The sequence below is a fragment of the Lissotriton helveticus genome, chromosome 6 (assembly GCF_964261635.1).
Source record: "Lissotriton helveticus chromosome 6, aLisHel1.1, whole genome shotgun sequence".
In the NCBI taxonomy this organism is placed as follows: Eukaryota; Metazoa; Chordata; class Amphibia; order Caudata; family Salamandridae; genus Lissotriton; species Lissotriton helveticus.
Window position 1 is genome coordinate 1,549,834,068 of NC_136067.1, and position 22,087 is coordinate 1,549,856,154.

At 47.3% G+C, this 22,087-nt stretch overlaps 1 protein-coding gene across 5 annotated transcripts in view; it reads right to left on the minus strand.

Moving 5' to 3' along the window:
* CFAP61 (cilia and flagella associated protein 61) overlaps window positions 1-22,087 on the minus strand; it is a 2,132,686-nt gene that overhangs the window by 550,230 nt on the left and 1,560,369 nt on the right. The window lies entirely within an intron of this gene.

The window sequence follows — 22,087 nt, forward strand, 5'->3', positions numbered from 1 at the left end:
GAAATTAAAAACAACAAAGTACACACCTCTCTCCATCGCAAGGTGTCTGCTGGGAATAGTATTCTCCATGCCCTCAGCAGTCACCCAGACAATCTCAAATGGTCAATTCCGTATGGGGAACTGCTGAGGGCTAAACAGAATTGCAACACATACCAGGCATATTGTAAGGAAAGTGAGGAGACCCTTAAAAGGTTCTGTGAAAGAGGGTACCCTAACTGGGTGCTGAAAAAAGCCCTCGAAAGAGCTAACAAGGTAGACAGACCATCTACCTTGGCTGAGAAGTCCACTGTCAGTGGTAAGGAGAACGTGACCACCAGACTGGTACTTACGTACAGTTCCGATGCCCAGGCCATTAGGAAAATTATCACCAAACACTGGGAGGTATTGAGGTCAGACAATGTGATTGGGAACCGTCTCCTGAGAGACCGAGCATTACGTACCGGCGCAGTAGTAACATCAGAGATATGCTAGTTCATAGTGATATCGCACCTTACACCGCATCCAACATACAGGACCTTGAAGGGTTTTTTCCATGCGGACACTGTAAGGCCTGCGCCCATAGTAAGAGTGCCAAACAGGTCTGTTACAATGGGATTACCAAGAACATTACCCAATTTCTCACGTGCAGTTCCACGTTTGTGGTCTATGCCATTTTATGTACATGCAATAAGTGGTACATTGGCAACACCACATGCATGGCCAAAAAACGCATTCCGGAACATTCACGAGCGATTACCAATTTTGACCCCAAATACCCAGTGGCACGCCATTTTAGAGAGCACCATTTCTCTAATACGAAAGATTTGAGCTACATCATTCTTGAACAAATCATTAAAAAAACCCAGGGGAGGCAACAGGGTCTTGGCACTGAGAAAGAGGGAGTCTAAGATGATCATTGATTTCCAAACCAAGACTCCGGGGGGCTTAACCAAGAGGAAGAATTATCGTTCCATTTGAAAGAATAATTGTTGATCCGTATATATTCTTCGGCCTCCTAACATGTTTTTTAACATTCGCTTTAACATGCTATCTGAATTCTTGAGGACATGTTTTCATTCCTGTGTGCCTTGGCTTATTTATTTATTTTACATGCATATTGAGTTTTGCAACGGCTGCATTCTTTTCAGTCCTCTTTTAGCAATTTTAAGTGTGTATTTTCTTGTTATAATTTTTCTCTGCAGGAGAGAAGACTGGAGCCCAAGTCACCTGCACTCACCTTTCACGGGCGGTTTCTCCGGTATTTCACTTCTATCAGTCACGAGCATCAGGACGCTTTCCCTGCACTGTCCTCTGACCACTCCCTTTATTTGGGTAATGTACTTTTGCCTGGACTTCATTGCGTTGTCCCCTTCAGGTGCGGAACGTTGTCTGAATGGAGTCACGTATTGTCTTTACAGTTTTCTTGTATTGGACATACTTTGCTCCCATAAAGGTTGGCACTTGCCATTATTTATAGGAGAGCACTGTTTCTGCAATGCCATAGGGGTGCCACTATTGTGACACCTTGACACTCTGTTGATTGACCTTAGTTTTCGGCTGCTGCCTTGCGAGCATGTGGGACCATAGTGCATTATGGCACTTGCCAACACGACAAGTGTTAGTCGTCACGAGGTCTCACTGCAAGCTGGCACGATACGTGAATCACTTGTGTCTTTACCCCCGTCTGTCCCACCTCCCCGCAACTCTGCCCCTGTTTCACGTAGACAGGTGTATTCCTTCTTTATTGACAATGCCGCCGCTGACAATCACGCCAGTTGCGGCAGTAAATTCAGGGGGCGGTGTTTGTGGGCGGATCCTGGGTTGACGTACTACCAAGGGGCACGTCCATGTATGGGGAGCTTGCATGTTTCCAATCATCTGACCCGCTACAGTCTCTTACATGGGGAACAACAGGTTGTATCATGTATTATACATACTCGTTTGTTATTATGGAACTTTGGTGATGCCTTTATACTGTTTACAATGTTATGTATGACATACGAGGAAATCCACTATTGTAATTAGCGACCACTCCTTATTATGCTCTATTTGTTTTTTGGCACTTACCAGTGTAGAATATGTATCTACTTGTGTTTGCCGGCAATTTTATAGTATACTTGTAGAGGCTACATGCATCTAACTTGGCAGTCCTATTTCTGTTTCCATGTTACCCTGTTTGAAATATGTGGTGTTTGCAGTGCACTATTCTCACGTGATCAAGCCACTGCGTGTGGTGAAATGCGTTGTGTGAATTAAGCATCCTTGACACTGTTTGATGTTTACCGTGTCTACTTGCCTGAGAGCGTGCTAACCTGCACTTTTTGGAATTATATAGATATATATCCTTAAGCACACAAGAAGTGAAAGACCATACGCTAAAAAATCACACAAAAAAGCAATTGCAGATTAGAGAAAGACAATGTCCCCAAGAAGACAGAGGACATCCAACTTCCAGACTGAAAAAGTGTAACTACACCAAGCATTTACAAGTATATGGGAGTATATGGGGAAGGAAAACTAAGGATGTTCTTAATGAAGAGAAGAACCCTAAGAGTGAACATGCTCTTTAAGAAAGGAAGAAATCCTCCCAGAAAATGCATAGCATGGCTGTAAATGCTAACCCCTTTGGGTTAAAATATTCTGACACTACATCCCATGTAACACTAAAAGCAGCATGCATGGAACAACAATGTTCCAAGAAAGAAAACCACTAAAAATATAATTAGTCAGAAGAATATAAAATAGATACTTTGAATTTGCCATATGTAACGCCTCCAAAAAAGGGAATACATATCAAGGGAACAAAACTCACTGCGCGGATAAGGAATGTACAACATGGTAACGCTGGCATAACCCCCTCATAGGGTAGCATAACCTTTGCAAAAATCACCTATACAAAAGCAACCAGTGCACCATCTTAACTTAAAGAAAAGTGCACCCGTTCATAACTAGAGGAAGGGACTGAAATCAAAAGAAGGTCCACCAGCATTGCACTAAAGTGGAAATTCAGAGTAGTCGCAAAGAATAAGCCTACTCTCTGTGTTACTTTCCCACCAGGCGATACTTTGAGCCCCCATGACGGTAAGCAGCCATAACAACGCGGGTTTTACCCCGCGCTGCCATTACAATGCTGCTACTACAACGCGAGTTGTTAGAACGACTTGCGCTGGAGGGCGCTGTTGGTAAAGGAATAGTTTAATTTTCTATTCCACCTTCCCTACTGTAACGTGTGCTGGAGTTGGAATAGAAAATTAAACTATTCCAAAATCCAGCGCCTACAGCGCAAGTCGTTTTAACGACTTGCGTTGTAAAGGATGCGTCGTAATGGCAGCGCGGGGTAAAGCCGCATTGTCATGACATACATCCCCCATGACACAGGATGAAATCGATACTGAAATATCTGAACTGCCTGGTAATGGAGTGGTGTGGCTCACTGGTTAGAGGTGGCAGACCCGGGAGCAGAGGACGGCCCGGGACCAGGGTTCAATTCCCGACGCGGCAGGGTCTTGGACCAGGGTCAACGGACTCGATAATTCTCGCCTCGGTGCCTACTCTAACTAGGGATCACACTCGGCAACTCTGGGCATTAGCTTGCCTCATCTCCACCACGGCCCCCCACATATGCCGGGGATGCCTGGTTTCACCTTGGAGATACCCAGTAGGGACCATCTCACAGGGAAAGCCAGGACGGGTTCCCCAGCGGTCTACAGCGCAGAGAACCTCCTTCGGGAGGCGATTCTAGCGCTTTAGAAACCCACAATCAATCAATCATCAATCAATAAGAATCCTGGCCTTGACAGTATACTGGTTGGATGTTATGCCACTTTTGCATCTCGTCTGTTGAATGCATCTAGAAACACTATATCAAACATCACTCGCAAACAGCACTCTACTGCCCACAACTCACCAGGCCCTGCTCACGTTCCAGCTGAAACCTGGTTGTGATCCTGCAGATACGTCCCCATACAGGCCCTTATCATTATGGACAACAGAATATAAAATACTCAGCAAAGTGATGACAAGGCGGCTCCTTTCCCTTTTACCGGACTTACTACATACAGTCCAATTTTTTTTCCCCCCGCCAGATCACCCGCAGAATATCCGGTGCCTGTACCAGGTCATGGAGGTGGCTGGGCCTCATCTCTCCCTAAACCTCCAGCAGGCGTTTGATACTCTGGGATGGGGTTACATGTTTGCGGTTGTATTCAAGCTTGAGATCCCCCAAGTCTATATTAGCTGGGTATGACACCTTTACAAAGACCCTACAGCAAGGGTGCGCACGGGCACACACATATCCACTCCTTGTGCAAAGCATTGAGGCTTGAGGCAGGGATGCCCTTTATCCCCACTTCTTTTTGTGCTCGCAATTGAACCACTGGCACAGGGCGAATATTTTGCATACCATTACTTCGCAGCTTTTTACTGCAATGTTTTTACTTAGCAAATACCGTTACTACGCAAGTTTTTAGTCTGCATACCTTTACATTGCAAATGTTAATGTTTGTGAACTAAAAACTTGCCTAGTAATAAAAACCAACACTACACTAAATACAAATACACTACCCTACACATCACAAACTCTAAAACAATATCCAAACCTTCAAACACTACCCTACCCTACACTACTCAAACACCACTACATTACCCTAAACCCTAAATCACTACCCCCTGGACAACCCTTCCCCTTTCCGCAGCCCGCTCCCTTCACTCAAACAACCCTACACTACAATAACACCACAACACTACCCTAAACCCTAAAACACTACCCCAGCACGGCTTTGCCCCTACCCCATCCCTGTCCATACTCCCAAACACTACCCTGTATGCACCCGACACTACCCTAAACGCTAAAACACTACCCTACACTTCACAAAAACCACAACACTAACACCAAACCCTAAAACACTACCTCCAGCACGACTCTGCCCCTACCCCCAAGACAGTCCCTACACAGAAACACTACCCTCCACAACCCCCAACACTACCCTAAACCCTAAAACACTACCCCCAGCACTACTCGGCCCCTATCCCCATTCCTGTCCCTACTCCCAAACACTACCCTGTACGCACCCCAGACACTACTCTAAACCCTAAAACACCCTACACTATACAAAAACACAACACTACCCTAAACCCTAAAACACTACCCCCAGGACAACCATGTTCCTACCCTCGAGATGGTCCCTATATTAAACACTACCCTGCCCGACCCCCCACACTACCTAAACCCTAAAACACTACCCTACACTACACTAACACTACCCTAAATCCTAAAACACTACCCCCAGTGCTTTAAATGGAAAAAATAAGTGCAGGTACTCACCAAAAATAGGCAGTGGATTGGGGGCGGAGTTTGGGGGCGGGCAAGGGGCAGGGCTATGTTTGTTAATAAATGGCACAGTGAGGAATCAGTGCTAGTGCTGCAATTTAAAAAAAAATGCATTTATGTAATCTAGAGGGCCAGGATTTTGTTTCATGCAAATCCCTTTCGTTGACATTGTTGATGGGCGAAGATTTGCGCAGGATTAAAACAATGGGCATACTAACGAGCTGTGTGCCCTGAACAATGTGGCCCACGCTGCCAGGGCCAGACAGGGAACCAAAACCAGCCCTGGCAAAGTGCTCGGCCGGCCCCCCACCCCCACCCCTGGGCGTTGGGGGTGCGGCCGAACTCTTTGCCAGGGCCGGTTTTCGGGCGATTTTGTTACAGGGCTGATTTTGCAGCTCTGCTGCAAAAACGGCCCTGTAACAAAAACGGCCCCGAGGGGCCCAAAACCGGCCTGCACCCGTGCTTGACCCGGGGAATTGCCCGGTGCCTGCTACGGCCAGTCCAGCCCTGCACACTGCTCGCGCTCATCAGGTTTTTTGTCACCTTCTGACCCCCTCTGAAAGGGACCATGCAGGGATACTTGACCTTTCACTCCAGAGAGGCACACGCAGCTCTGTCTTCTACTGAAGACGGGCTGCTGTGCTGCTGCCGCTTTTGAACCAGAGCAGCCCTGGCTTCAGCTCGGTTTGAAAGGCCTTTTAACCTATTGCAGGCCGTGCAGAAAGACCTGCAAAGGACGGAGCTTAGGAGCGCAGCACCAACCGCATCAAAAGCGGCCGTTATGAGTACCGTACTCTCCTTTCATGAGGAAAGGTCCCGGTACTCAAGGGAAGAAAACATAAAAGTGCCGGTACTCCGTACCGGTGAGTACCGGCCGATTTAATGCACTACCCCCAGCACGACACTGCCCCTACACCCATTCCCGTTCCTACTCCCAAACACTACCCTTCAAGACCCAGACACTACCCTAAACCCAAATACATTACTCTGCACTACAGAAACACAACTACACTACCCTTAAACCAAAAAGACTACCCCCTGCACGACCCTTCCCTTACCCTAAACCCTTAAATACAACACAGCCCCTCCTAACTCTCTCTCCTGCAGTCACCTGTACACGTGCATACTGGGTATGGATGCATGTGCCTCCTGCACCCCGACTTTTTTTTTAAAGCAGGGCACAGTCTCTACTTCTTGTAACCCCGAAATGATGACACGTCAATCAGAGGCAAATTACTTTCGCATCTCTCTACCCTTTCTCACTTATGTTCTCAGTTTTCACATTCTCACCTCTTAACAATTCCCATTGCATTAGCCCTTCACTGCTCATCGCAATGTTTGTAGGTTTCAGTGCATCACACATTGCTGTCTGTGGAGATCTTGCGCTGCTTCCATGCATTTCTTTCCCATTAGGTTCCAATTTAACCCCGCATTCACTGTTCCTTGAGAGGGACAATCCCTTTACATCTTTGTGATGAAACGGAAGCACGTCCGTTTACACACAACAATGTGGATAGCCTTTACTTCACATGCGTTATAACGCATGCGATGTAACAACTTGCGTAGTAAAGGCAACGTGTTGTAACATCGCATGCGTTGTAACGCTTGTTAAGTAATGGTACGCGGTGTAACAGCTGCGTATTAATGGAAGCAGCGACTAATTGGTGCATATCAAAGGGTCTCCAGCCCCATGCAGTCTCTATATATGCAGATGATTTGATCATATATGTGAGTGATTTGATCAGTGATCTTACACCCCTGGCATCCTTGCTTGATAAATTCTATAATCTCTCTGGCCAAATTCTGTAATCTCTCTGGCCTCTGTGTTAACCATACTAAATCTCATGCTTTTTATTTCTGGGAATGTGCCAAGGGAACACAGTAGAGATGGGCACACATACATACGATCTCTGTTGCCCCTCTCACCTTCTGTTATCTTGGTATACAAGTCTACAGGACCACGACTGAGCTATTAGTTGGAAATTTACATAGAGCCATTACATCACTTTGGTCACAAATTAATTTCTGGACTACTCTGCCTCTCTCAGTAGCGAGCCGTGTGGCGCTCTCGAAAATGGTAATGCTGCTGCGCTTTCTGTACTTCCTTGTCAACCTTCCAGGGGTGGTCCTTATTAGATAGATTAAATTGCTTAACTCTTTACTTGTTACCTTAGTGTGGGGGGCAGGAAGACGCAGAGGTGGCCTCTCCAAATTACAGCTCCCACCGTCAGAGGGTAGAATGGACACCCCGAAATTTCGGGCCTACTGTTATGCCAGCCAATTGCATCTTTTATCTTATTTACTGGCTGGGTTTCACTTAACAGAGATCAGTTACACACTACAAATCTTTGAATGGGCAAATCATACCTCATTACTGCTGGTATCGCACCACCCCTCTAAATTACTGCTATTACTGACTAACGAGCGTTATGTAATGTAAACAGGCCCTCAAATACACGGCGGCTGACATACATAACGCCCCCAACATACGACATTGGAATCAGCCAGAATACATACACTGGGAGATATGTTTAAGGATGAGACACTCATGGTCAGCAAGACTTCATAATCCTGTACGAGTTCTCGGACTCACTATTTTTACCCATGCTAACATCTTCCACTATATTCGAACATACTGGGAACCAACAGGCTCTGAGCGTGATGCACACTCATTCATTTGGACGCGCGTTCCGATGCAACTCTGTAGTCGTTTGCTCGGAGGGACGAAGCTCCACCCAGTGGGCAGGTCAGCAGAGGACCATTTCCGGAAGGAATACATTTTTAACCTCATCGATGCTGGTGATGGAACCACTCCGTCACCAGCCACGGACGTGCTGTGCTGGTGATGGAGTGGTTCCGTCACGGCCCGGCCGCCTCGCCTGCGCGGCGCGTTCTATTGAGCGGGCGGGGCCGTGAGGGAACCACTCCATCACAAGCACAGCGCGCCCGAGGCTCGTGACGGAGTGGTTCCGTCACGAGCATGGCAGCGCCGCGCGGCCCCCCCCACCCCCTAGCGCTGCGACGGAATTACCGCCACAGCCAAGGGGTTAAAACCAATGATTACAGGGACACGCAGCTGACGCACACAGCGGGCGAGCCAAAGGAGAGAAGTGTGGCTCAAGTGGAGAAGTGTGGCTCAGTGGAGAAGTGTGGCTCACTGGTTAGAGGAGGCAGACCCTGAAGCAGAGGTCAGACCCGGGACCAGGGTTCAATTCCCGACGCGGCAGGGTCTTGAGCCCAAATATCCACGGACTCGATAATTCTCATTTCGGTGCCTACTTGAATCACGGGTTCACACTCTGCAGCTCTGGGCATTAGCCTGCTTAATCTCCACTACGGCCCCCCCGCGGCGGGATGCCTGGCTTTCACCTTGGGGAAGCCAGGACGGGTTCCCAAGGCAAGCGCCGAGATGCCTACGGGTAATCGAGCGCTATATAAGAACGCCTAATAATAATAATAAAGGCAAGCCCTTCTGCACCCGTCCACGTCCGGACTGCGGCCAGCGCCAGCCATGCTGCATGTGGGAACATAAATATGTCTCTCTATCTGACCAGCGAGGAATTATTGAACCTTAGGAGGGAGAAACACCTTAACTGTTGTACAACTGTTATAGGACACTCCGCTCTACCGTATGCCTGTACTCAATGCAAGTGGGGCCATCGGGTCCCCGGTGGGTACTGGAAATACCACTCGAGCTTCGTATATATACGTAGAGGAAATGCGCTCAGAAGATAGACTTAGAGCATGCCTTATAAACTGCAGGTCTCTGATCAAACATTCCGGGGATATTTGGCTGTCCCATGCTGATAATGACTGGCACTTGATGTTTCTCACCGAAACCTGATTAAAAGATGACTATAATCCCGCTTTAGCGCTAGCCATTACACCTGGCTTTAAGATTTGTTGCGCAAATAGGCCTGGAGTTAAAAGGGGTGGCGGGGTTGCCCTTATTGTGAGAGACTCCTGTGTGATTGCAACATCGGAGGTGCTCAATCTTGGATATATTGAGGGACTGAATTTCTGTGTTAAGACCAGCCCAACGGCATCCCTAGCCGGACTTCTCATTTACAGACCTCCTTACTCTCCCCCTTGTTCCACGTCTGACCGCTGCAATTTCATAGCGCAAAAATCCTTACAATATAAAAATTATCTGGCACTAGGAGATTTTAACCTCCACATTTCTGAAACAAAGTGCACTCAGTCTTCACAATTGCTGTTGTTACTTGAGGGTGCCAATCTTACGCAGCATGTAAAATCTCCAACGCATATTGCCAGAAATATACTCGATTTGGTGTTCTCTAACATCGCTTCCTTGGTTGTTGAATCTCCGCAAGAGCAGACTTGGTCTAATCATTTTCTGATCCCATTCTCTTGCAATAGAACAATACCCCAGGGTAAAGGGAAGCCTCTACAAGCGCTCAAGAGGAACTGGAAAAGATTGACGCCAGCTTCCTTAGGACCGGTTTTGCTGGACAGCCAGCCCCAATGGACCAATGACCCAGATAAGGATGCTGAGTCGCTGGATGCATGGATGTTGGACGCTCTGGATAAGCTTGCGCCAGCAAGATTAGTCAGCTCCCCTCAAAGGACCCCTTCAGCGTTGTGGTTCACAGAGGAGCTGAGGGTGGCAAAGAGCAATTGTAAGCGTTTGAAACAGGTCTGGAGAAAAGCGTACTGCCCCCTGGTAAAAAAACTTACAGGGAGGCTATAAAAAAACCTGCATAAAGTCATGAAAACCGCCAGAAGGGACCATTTTGTGAAGCGCATTAACTCGTCTGATAACTCCAGCACAGAAATTTTTAACATAGTCCGCTCCTTCACTAAACCCTCAGCGCTTGAGGGTAGGATACCTTCATCCCCTGCACTCTTTGAAAAACTCTCTTTTTTTTTTTAGGAGAAAATTACCATGTTTATGAGGTTTTTTCGCCTGTACAGGATACCGTTGAGTCTGATGGGGGAGTTGCCTCCCTGTCCGCATTTCTTCCGATCTCACTTGGGGCTTCCCTGGATGGTATTCTGAAGTGCAAGGCAGGATCTCCAGCAGATCCCTGCTCCCCAAAACTATGGGTAGCACTTGCCCATTTTCTCAATCCAACCCTTAACCTCCTATGGACCAGCTCATTAAGCACTGGCATTTTTACAGAATCTTGGAAACATGCGATGCTCTAACCTCTCCTTAAAAAAACTAATATTGATGTGTTGGAATAAAAAAATGATCGCCCTATTTCTCTCCTCCCAGCACCGGCAAAAATGTTGGAAAAATTGGTACAACATCAACTTAGCAACTTCATGGTTGTTAACGATGTACTACATAAAAAACAGTCCGTTTTCCGGGCTGGTTTCAGTACTGAGACGGCGCTATTGGAGACCCTTTGTGTGCGCTCATTTCTAAATGGGGAATTAAAACCGTCTCCTATGCAGATGACACACAGGTGGTGTTCGCCTTTAAGGACCTGTCGGCAAACACCTACGAGAGGTTCAAGGGCTGCCTTGTGTGATGTCTCTAGGTGGATGAATAACAACAAACTAAAACTGAACACAGAGAAAACCGAGGTGCTGTTCTTTGGTAACAACTCCCCCCGCCGACATCGGGTCTGTAGTGCCTGGAGGAAATGGGTTCTCCACCCTGTCCGTCCTCTACGATAAAAAACCTGGGTGTAAAATGGGACGCAGGGATGACATTTGCTTCCCAAATACGTTCCATTACATCCACTTGCTTTGGAATTCTGAAGGGATTGAGGAAATTTCTCTTTCTTCTACCGGAGAGCTGTCGAAAATTATTCGTTCATGCTACGGTGACTTCAAGCCTTGATTATGCCAACAGCCTGTTCCTTGGTCTTCCGGCATATTTGATAAAAAGCCTGCAGATGGTGCAAAACGCAGCAGCGAGACTGATTAGAAGAGTGCCTTTCAGACAACACATCTCTCCTCATGTCAAACAGCTCCATTGGTTGCCCAGTTGCACAGCGTATAGAATTCAAGGCCCAGAACGGGAGCGATCCCAATTACATAAAAAAACAGTGCAGCCCTTATCAGCAAAGGCGGCTGTTACGTTCTAATTCACAGAATCTGCTGTGTGTTTCCCAATTCGTAAAGGCTCGCATTGGAGGAAGGCCTTTCTCAGTTAGAGCAACTAGACTATGGAACTCACTTCCGGTAAGACTTCGATGGATACCGGATGAAGGGGAGTTCAGGAAAGCCCTAAAAACATGGCTCTTCAGCCGAGACCAGTGAACTTATCCAGTTTTGGAGACCCAGTATCTTTGTTGCACGATCACGCTAGCGCCGGGACAACTCTGTTTGAGGTAGCTGTTGCGCTTTACAAATGATGTTGTATTGTATTGTATTGTATTGTATTCATTCAGTCGGTCGGTCGGTCTACGAAATGGGGATGGGAAGACACCTTGTAAAATGGTTATATAAAGGCCTACGCACACACTTGCAAGTTTCACTGGCGGCCCTACGCGCTCAGTGGGAGGAGGATCTCGGCTGCACTCTACATGACTAGGAATACAGTTTCCTTTTAGAATACCCCAGCCTCATTCCACGTAACCCCTGATTCAAATTCATCCAGTTATCACTGCTTCACAGAGCGCACCTCATCCCCCAGAAATGACATAGGCTGTACCCAGTGATTTCTCCACTCTGCCCTACATGTCACGCAGACTCCGCAACCCTACTACATATACTCTGGGAGTTCTCCTACCTACGATACTCGCCAGCCGTTCACACAATCCTGCCGGATCTAGCGGGGTCCCTCACTGGAATACTGCGGAAGACTGCCTTCTGGGTCTGTATCCACGCCCAAAACTCACCACATTTTGTAGACTTAGCACTTTTCTTAGCAAAGCATCAAATAGCCAGATGCTGGAGGGCACCAAGGGCCCCCCTTGGTGACAGCTGGCACAAGGAGGTCTTGCAGTGGGATGCTGCAGAGGGATAAGTACTGCGTAGAGAGGAGTATCGGGGACTACGTAAGTGACTTATTGCTTTCATGTAGGATGGCTTTTTAGCAGTGGTTAAATTGAGCCAGTGGATTCAGGTGCCCAGCACCGGCACTTAATTGCCTGAACCTGCACTTATGACAGCTGCCATATGGTGGCGCTGTTTGTGTAATTTAAAGATGAGCAGAAAAAGAGTTGTTTGTTAATTCAATATAAATTAAAACCAACTAATAACTGCCACCCAAGCCATTCTTAAAGCTTTAGCAACCTCAAACAGTCTGAATTGTCACACATCCGTGTGATGGGTAATAGTTGTGTAAGTACAGTGGCAATGTGTGGTTCAAACTGCGGTGGCCACCTGTCGAGTGCCCCAGCACTCATTGTTTTGCAAATGAAGCACTGCTTTTCAGAAGCATATAAATCTTATACAGAAAGTGATTAATAGATAATGAAAGCACAAGAAGGTCGAATCAATGGATTCAGCTATCCCTCTCCCATACCCGATTAAGGCAACTACGTCCAAATCTGATCAGAGATGGGCCTGCGAGTGACTATTCCTCATCAAGCGACTATAAGCAGAAGACAAGTTGTGGTTAGGGTGGGGGGGATACTGTTTGTAATCGCTATAGTCAATCTGTTACTTTGCCAGTGAAACAATGTTACTTGCTACATATATACTCTGATAACCAGATGTGCTGACTTATGTGCTGAATCATTGGAAGTATGTAGATACTGTGAACAATGTACACCCTGGGAGAGCCTTATGTCCGGCTCTTCTATACTTCCCTTTATGCTGTTTCTAGGAATGTCATGAAAATTCTGGTATATATCAAAGCCGATAAATTTTGTTATAAAAAAATACATATATACACTCAATAAAACACAAGTAGGTTTCAGATCTACGCATTCCACAGAAACTGGTATCAGTTGTAGACAACTTAAGGATGCTGTTGGATGCAGGAGGCAGAGAATCGTTGACACTGCTGGATCTTAGTACAGCGTTTGACACAGTATCCCATAATGTCCCATTTCTGAGATTAAAGACTACAGGAGTGCACGGAAAAAGCTCTGGATTGCTTTTTATAATTTTTGGCTCAAAGATCCTATATAATAAGGATGGCATATTGTGCAACTGTTGTTGTGGACGCCGTTTCGTGGGATTTACTCGGACATTAGAACTGAGAGTACACACACACGTTGCGTCGCCGAGATTGTACCGGTTCTCTACTGTTTTGCCAATGTAATTTTACATGGATTTACTACCATTACCTGATATTGTTCTGACCTCGTGCGGCGTCGCCCCTGGGAACAGTCTATTATGGCTGCCATCTTTTGAACCCTTGACTACCTTCTATTCTGTCTGATTACCCTGCCGGGTTGGAATTATCACCGGACTTGGGCAGTCCAATTTGGATCCAGCCTTATAGCCCTGAAGATTTGTAGAATACTCTCTTCTACAATGAAACACGTGTCGGCTGGCTGTTTGTAAACTGTACTTGAAGCACGAATAAAAGACAAGTTTAAGAACAAAGATTTCTTTGTGGGATTGGCCTATCTTGCTCATAATATTTATCTATTGGATCTTTTACAGCCTAAATGTGTGCACAGGTTTTTTGCTTAACTACTGAGAAAAACTAATGCTGTGGAGGCCCCCCAGAATCTAGTCTTAGTCGCACCCTGTTTAACTTATATATTTTCCATCTAACAGCTCTTATCAAAAGCTTTGGGCTCTTTCTTTTGTATTATGTAGATGACGCCAAAATTGTAGTTTCAGTTGTAGTTGAAGTAGAAAACGTTTAAAATCTGCACAACTGTTTGTCAACAGTGATGAACTTGAGGAGCACAAATGCTGTAAAGCTAGAATGAGGATAAGACTGAACCGTTATGCTTAGGCCAACAATCAATTTTCAACACTAAACTGGTGGCCTAGAGACCTGCCTAGTCCGGTAGGACATGCCAAGAACTGGGGTTCACAATAGACAATAACCTGAACTTGGAGACACAGATTAAGAAAGTATTAGGATTATGTGTTTAGTACCTAAAAAGCCTAGTCTCTCCCATTCTGAAAGACTGGTTACGAGTCGCTAAAATAATTCAGTTTAAAGTTATCTGCATGGCCTACAAAGCATCCTATAAGCTGGGTACCGAAGCTATAACTGAAAAACTTAGGATCTATTAACCCAACCGCTAACTTTGATCCGCAAATGCCTCCTCCTTTATGGGTCCCGAATAAAGCAGATGGGGAAACGTGGACTCGCTTTCTTGTTTTTGGCCTCTAGACTAAAGAATGCCCTCCTGCTTCACTTTAGAAGGGAAAACAACCTTTTGAAATTTCACAAAGGAATAAAAACTTTTGTATTAGCCCCTAGACTATGGAATGACCTCCTGCTTCACCTTAGAAGGGAAAACAACCTTTTGAAATTTCACAAAGGAATAAAAACATGGCTATTTCTACAATTTTGAGTCTAAGGGATTCCTCTACCTTCCTGCCGCCACTGCACAAGGGGACTCCAGGTCCCAGGAGACACTGCTGCTGCTTGGGAGGAGGTGCTGACCACGAGACTCGCGCTCAAAAGCGCGCATCGCCCCGCGACTTCGGATTCCTCTACCTTCCTGCCACCACTGCACAAGGGGACTCCATGTCCCAGGAGACATTGTTGCTGCTTGGGGGAGGTGCTGACCACGAGACTCATGCTCAAAAGCATGCATCGCCGCCGCGACGCGGGGTTCTTCTACCTTCCTGCTGCCACTGCACAAGGGGACGCCAGGTCCCAGGAGACACTGCTGCTGCTTGGGGGAGGTGCTGACCACGAGACTCGTGCTCAAAAGCGCGCATCGCCCACGCGACGCGGGCAGCGTGGGGGCAAAGCCCAGGCCAAGCGCGGGCCCGTCCTTGCCCGTCAGTGCCTGGAGAAGGCTGGGCTGGCCCACCCCTCTAACTCTCACGAACAGAAGTCTGTAACTTATATGTACGTTCGATAATTACAAACTTGGGTAGCCTGTTATTTATACCCCTTTTTGGTGCTCATTAAGGGCTAACCACCTATCTACTATTGGTACAGTTTTTTAATATCATGAAGTGGAGGAAGTTTGCTAAGCCGTTTATTGATAAATCTTGTACCACAATTGACTCATATTTGGTTAAAGCGGTTAATTTTCTCTCAGAAGAAATAGATCGTACTGAGAGGCAACTGTCTATGGGTTCCAGTTATATGGGCGAAGAACAGTGGAATGAGGTAAGGGCTCCTACTAGCCCTTTTAGTGAGACTAGATTTGATAAATCGATCGATCACCCATTGCTAGTTGTGGAGACAGGCACTGACGCCAATAAAGTTGGAGTTATTAATGGGGACTGCACTCGAATATCTTTGACCCCCACTTTGACCATTCCTGAAAGCCCTCCGCCTTTGAAAAAGACTAGGAGATGTAGAAAGAATATCCTAGAACAGGGGAATTCTAACCCTAATCCTAAGCCAAAAAAAGATAAAAAGAATAGTCATATTGGGAAAACAGGTTTATCCGTTGACAACCTGATTAGACCAGACCCTCTACAGCATGGTTTAACATTAGCGGCCGTTTCTGACAAAGTCACAGAGCTTTTAAGGCCGCTCTATGACAAACTCGACTATTTAGCCAGAGAAATTCATAAGATCAGTGGTTCACTAGCTAAAGTCAATGGAATACTCCCTAATGAGTCTATTAGGATTCAACAGAAAGATGCTAATCCAGGCCCTATTAACTTGATTACTGTCCCGGATAGAGAACCCAGCAATAACTCTGAGGAAGGGCAACCTATCATAAAGGTGGTAAATGGGGAATATTACCCAAATATATTATCAGGAAAGTCAACTAATAATTATAGAGCTGCCCCATCTCAGAAGAAGAGAGAGGAGACTAAGTCAGGTAAATTTACTATATTTGACCCCGTAAAGCCAGATGGTTTAAGAACACTGGCATTTGGGGATAGAAAATCAACCACGCCTGTAAACCTGCCACCTGAATGTAGTGCCTATGTTGCCATTTTGGCCAATATACCTAAACTTCAACTTGGACAGGTAGAAGACCATGGTTCACTTATGAATAAAGTAGTGTTTTGGCTGGAGGCGCTAGGGGGCGCACAGCGGAATGGCTGGGTAGCTACACAGCTCCGCCGGACGGCTCACGAAAATGTGCGTTCTGTGCCCGTTTTGACGATCGTTACCGCCAGCAACAACACCATCGGGTTCGTAAAGACATCAGGCCCCGAATGACGCGATCACCGACGGAGGATCGGCGCTAAATCGACTGTGGGGAGGAGAAGATCGCGGACACCCCAAGCGAACGCTCGCAAAATGGCGGCAAACCCCGAGAGCATTGAGACCCGGACGCATGGGTAAGACCCCCTAAAACTCCGGCACTTGCATCCGCAACAAAGATCGAGTGCGTTATGGTCAGGGGGGCGAAAACCTGATATGCACGGAGGACATGACCGAAATTCGTTTGAAGTCCAGTCACGCACGGCCCCTTTAAGAAATACCGGACGGTGGCAATCAAAATGGCGGCGCCCAGGTACACATCGTGGAGAGCGCCGGAGAAAACGGGAATGAAGCAATCTGGCGCCTGTTTGCGGGTAAGACTCCTTGCCGCGCACTTCTAAGGTCTGAAGGCGGCTGCGGGGCAAGACGAGAAAGTCGCGCTGTGTGTTGACATAGCCAGTACACATACGGCAGATCCTGGAACGTGGTAGCTGCGGACCATCCCCCCACAGATGCAGCAAGGATTTCTGTGTTCCTAGACTAGTGGCGCTGCAGATCATCCGCATATCGAGGACTGCACTGAGCTACGGAAGTGGCGGGAAGGAACGGACAGCGTGATGGGCAGGTCAGTGCACGAAGCAAGCACACCCAAACAAAATTCCGAGGTCGCCCACTGAGATAGTGTAAGGATAATGGTGTGACCTACAGATCGACTGACACACTACATCCTTAAGCGTCAACATAAAGTGGCGTGGAAGTGGTCTTGAGATATTACCGCGAGGGGCACCGAGACATCGCACCATACTGCCACTGTTCATACCAGGGCGCAGGTTGATCGCCATGAGAGGTGTAGACTATACTATAAAACGACGCTTCCAGCACTGCCCGCAAGAGCGATCTTACCAAACGAGTCATCGAGCATAGGCGAGTGGTTATCGTTATCCCGCGTGGATCTGGAATGGTCCTCTAGGCAGCTACAGCACGGTACTGAGCAACAGCCCTCGAGCGGGTAGATGACAGGCACGTCGCTGCTGACCTGGGTTCGGAGGTGAGAGTTGGAAGGAAGCTGGAAGCCCACGGACCCTCGAGACTCTCCGTGGGGATAACTACCAGGAGTGCTACCACAGCGGCGTCAATCAAGACCGTCAGGCAGACAACGCAGCTGACACGTACCAGGCCTCCTGAAACGATCGAAATGGGGAAATTGGACAAACAACAGCCGAAAATCTCCTTTGAGAACAAAAAACCATCGAAAGGTACAGACCAAGCGTCGGAAGGGGACGGATCGGTGACTGCGGACTCTACGTCCACCATGGAAAAGATTTTGCTGTCCATACAAGCTAATGTACAAGACATTAATGGGAAATTAGACAGTCTTACTTGCAGGATAGACGGGATGTCGGGCAAACTCGAGAAACACGACGAAAGACTAGATGAAGCCGAATCAAGAATATCAGCAGTGGAGGACGAATCACATGCCACGACTAGCAAATGTACCGGTATGGAACGGGTCCTGGAGGTGATTAAGGCACGTGAGGAGGATTTGGAAGCCCGCTCCAGACGTAATAATGTACGCATAGCCGGCCTACCGGAGACCACCAACACGGGCAAAATGGAGATATATGTGGAACAGCTGTGCAGAGACATTTTTGGAGCAGAGGCCCTATCCCACATCTTTATAGTTGAAAGGGCCCACAGATCATTGGCGCCCAAGCCCAAAACTGGAGCGACACCACGGCCGATTGTGGCGAGAATACTCAACTACCGTGATAGGGACACGATACTGCGCCTGGCGCGCGAGAAAGGCAAGATCACACATCAAGGAAACACTCTGGAGTTCTACCCAGACCATACCATGGCGGTCCAACAGGCGAGGAAAGAATATGTGTCTGTGAAAACCAAACTAAGGGAATTGAACGTAGGATACTCCATGCTTTATCCGGCGAGACTGCGAGTGACATGGAAGGACAAGGTGGTGATACTACAGTCCCCGAAAGCAGCTCAGGATTTTGTTAAAAAAATGATACAGCAAAACAAACAACGCGCACGAGAGGAGCAACGCACGGACTCTGATGTAGAGGAGTGAGTTTGAAGGGGGTATGAACCAGACTTGTGGTAAGACGTTCCTTTCTTTCTTTTGATATCACAAAGGTGCCATCTGCATAGCACATGCAGGACGCAAACTTGGGCATTAATAGTGCGTGTGCAGGTGATCTACTCAGACATTGGGAGCGACAAGTGTGACATTACATACACGAGGGCACTCTACCCTTTCCAGGCCCTAGTACTTTCAATTTACGGATCTATCTGTGCGAATTACATGCAAGGTTTGGCAGGGGATATTGCGGCTCCTCGTGAGGAGCATCACTGCAAAGAGGGTCTAAGATGGTGCACGAACAATCATTACGTTGCTTGGCTGAGTGGAGAGTACGGACCCGGTCGCTCACAGGGGTACATGCTACATGGGAGGGTACCGAAAAGGTGGTCAACTGCTGGCATGTCTCATAAGATGTTGGCCGAGGGTCGGCGGGTGGACGTGGAACGGACACAGATAACTTGCATGGAAGTATTATGTCATTGTGAGTCGTCTGCACCCAGGCATATGGGTGTAGAGTTGTGCCCCAGGCGGACCTCCAAAAGGGTAAACCCCACCAAAGTTGTTCATATAGTACGGTTAATTGTATGAGTTAAAAATGGGTCAATGGCTTCGGCAGAATTGGGTTGCTGGAGTGGGTGGGGGAGGTGGGCAGGAGGGGTTTGTTAATGTTTTGAGACTGAAACTGATTATGCAAGTGCATTTATGGAATGTTGGTGGGGTGGAGTCTGAGGTGACTCACCTAACCTGCGCGAGGGAATCGAGATACTGTCTTGTGAAAAATAGACTCCAGTTGGCAGGAATGAAAATTCGCTTTGATATATGGCGCGGTTAACAGGAGGCAAAAGTAGAGATCATATTAACCTCTCAACATGGAATGTGAGGGGGCTAACTCAACCTAAAAAAATAAGACAGGTGTTCGCGTACTTGAAGAGATGGGAGGTAGATATAGCGGTAATACAGGAAACACATATTGCACCTCACACACGTACTCTGATTGGTGACAGGTGGGCGGAATCCACATACTTGGCTAACTACTCCTCATACTCGAGGGGTGTGATCACACTGATACGGAAAGGGGTGAACTTTGCGGTTAATAGGGTAATATGTGACTCGGGTGGCAGGTATGTTATTGTGTCAGGCACGCTACGTGGTCACAAAATAACATTACTTAATGTATATGGTCCCAACACGGACGCCCCGGATTTCTACCAGGAATTGTGGACACATCTTCAGTCACTAACAACAACACACATAGTCTGTGGGGGGGACTGGAATGTGACAGTGTTGGAGGGGGTAGACCGCTCCCCAAATTCAATGGAGCCACATAAGCAGGCCAGGGTTAAACTTTCACACATGATTTCAGATCTATCACTGACAGACATATGGAGGCACAAGTTCCCAGAGGTTCCGGGAGCAACACACATTTCTGCAGCTCATAACAGCTGGTCGCGCTTGGACTACTGGCTGGGCTCCGATACCATTGCACTGTGGACACAGGATATTAAGGTCTTGCCAAGGACGCTATCGGATCACAACCCTGTGATGCTGACACTGGTGCTACCGAACTACACTACACCTCCCTTTCACTGGAGATTCAACTCACGCGCACTCACGGACACGATCTATGCAACCACTATTCACAAGGCAATCAAGGAATACTTCCTAATAAACGAACCTACGGTGGACGACCCGGGTCTTTTATGGGAGGCATTCAAGGCCACAATCCGGGGTATATGCATGAGCACTACGATCGGCATCTTAAAAGATATCCGACGGCAAATTACACGCTGTGAAACACGAATGAGGGAACTAGAGCAAGCTTATGACACCACACGTGACATCACACATCTAGGCGAGTTGAGGACTTTACACTCTGAACATCAGTCATTTGTAGAGGATGAGATCAAATACCTAGATAGGAAAATATCTGCCAGATCGTTTGGGGAGGGTGGCAGGCCTGGCAGTAGATTGGCGGCCAAAATCTGTGATGGTAAGGGACACAGCCCTGTGCTACGTATTAAGGCGAAAGATGGCACGACACACACACAGGCTACGGACATTTTAGACTGCTTTGCTACAGAATACGGGGAACTATACAACTCGAGACCGACAGCCTCCAGAGAGGACACATTCACCTACCTAGAAAATGTGGCGATAGGATGGCTCTCAGATGGGCAGAGGGAAATGTTAGCATCACCCATAACGGTTGAGGAAGTGACAGACATAATAAAATCGCTACCAAACGGAAAAGCGCCGGGCCCTGACGGGTTCACTAATGAATTCTACAAACATTATGTTGATATCATTGCACCACACATGGTAGACATGTTTGGCGCAGCGTTCGAACACTCAGTACTCCCTCCAACATTGCGTGAAGCTGCTATAATAGCGCTCCTAAAACCTGGTAAGGACTCGGAGATCTGTGAGTCTTATAGACCACTTTCACTTATCAATACTGACTCAAAAATACTAGCGAAGTTGTTAGCTATACGGCTGAAACCACTTATGACACGACTGGTCTTACCGGACCAATCTGGATTCATACCTACACGGTCTACGGCCCACAACACTAGATCATTGTTTGCATTATCCCACTATCTTCAACCATCGACCAAAGCTGTGGCGGTCATGTTAGATGCCGCTAAGGCTTTTGACTCCATCGAATGGGACTATTTAATCACGGTGTTGCTTAGAATGGGATTCCCCAAGCGGTTCGTGCAATGGGTCACACTCATATACACTAATCCGAGTGCAAGGGTACGCATTAATGGGTATGTCTCGGAAGCATTTAATATTCAGCGTGGCACTAGGCAGGGGTGCCCACTCTCTCCACTGCTATTTGCGCTGGCACTGGAACCCCTAGCTTGTGTAATACGGCAGAATTACAAGGCCTCGGCCTTACAGTTCCCATCCAGACCATTGCATATATCATTGTATGCGGACGACATGCTTCTGTATATACGCGACCCTGACACTCATTTAAACCCAATAATGCGTGAGTATATAAAATTCGGCGGCCACTCAGGTTTGACTATAAATTGGTCCAAGTCCTCCATCATACCTTTAACGGAAACGACAACCTCGCAAGCAACAGACTACCCTTTGGAGTGGCAGTCAGACCCGGTGCGGTATCTGGGGGTGTTATACCACAGAGATCCTGAAGTAGTGATTAGATCGAACTATGGTACGGCTATATCCAGACTGGAGGATAAAGTAACACGCTGGATACAGCTGCCTTTGTCCTTAGCGGATAGAATAGCGATCGTAAAGATGAATGTCCTGCCTAAACTACTGTACCTCTTCAATAATATCCCTATTGAACCGCCAACTGCAATCTTCCGCAGCATTAAGTCCCTGATTTTACGACTGATCTGGGCGGGAAAACAAGCACGAGTGCCCTTACAAACACTCACACTACCATATAACAGAGGGGGCTTCGGGGTGCCGGATTTTCTGCTGTATTATCTATGCGCTCAAGCACAATACGCGGCATTCTGGTTCC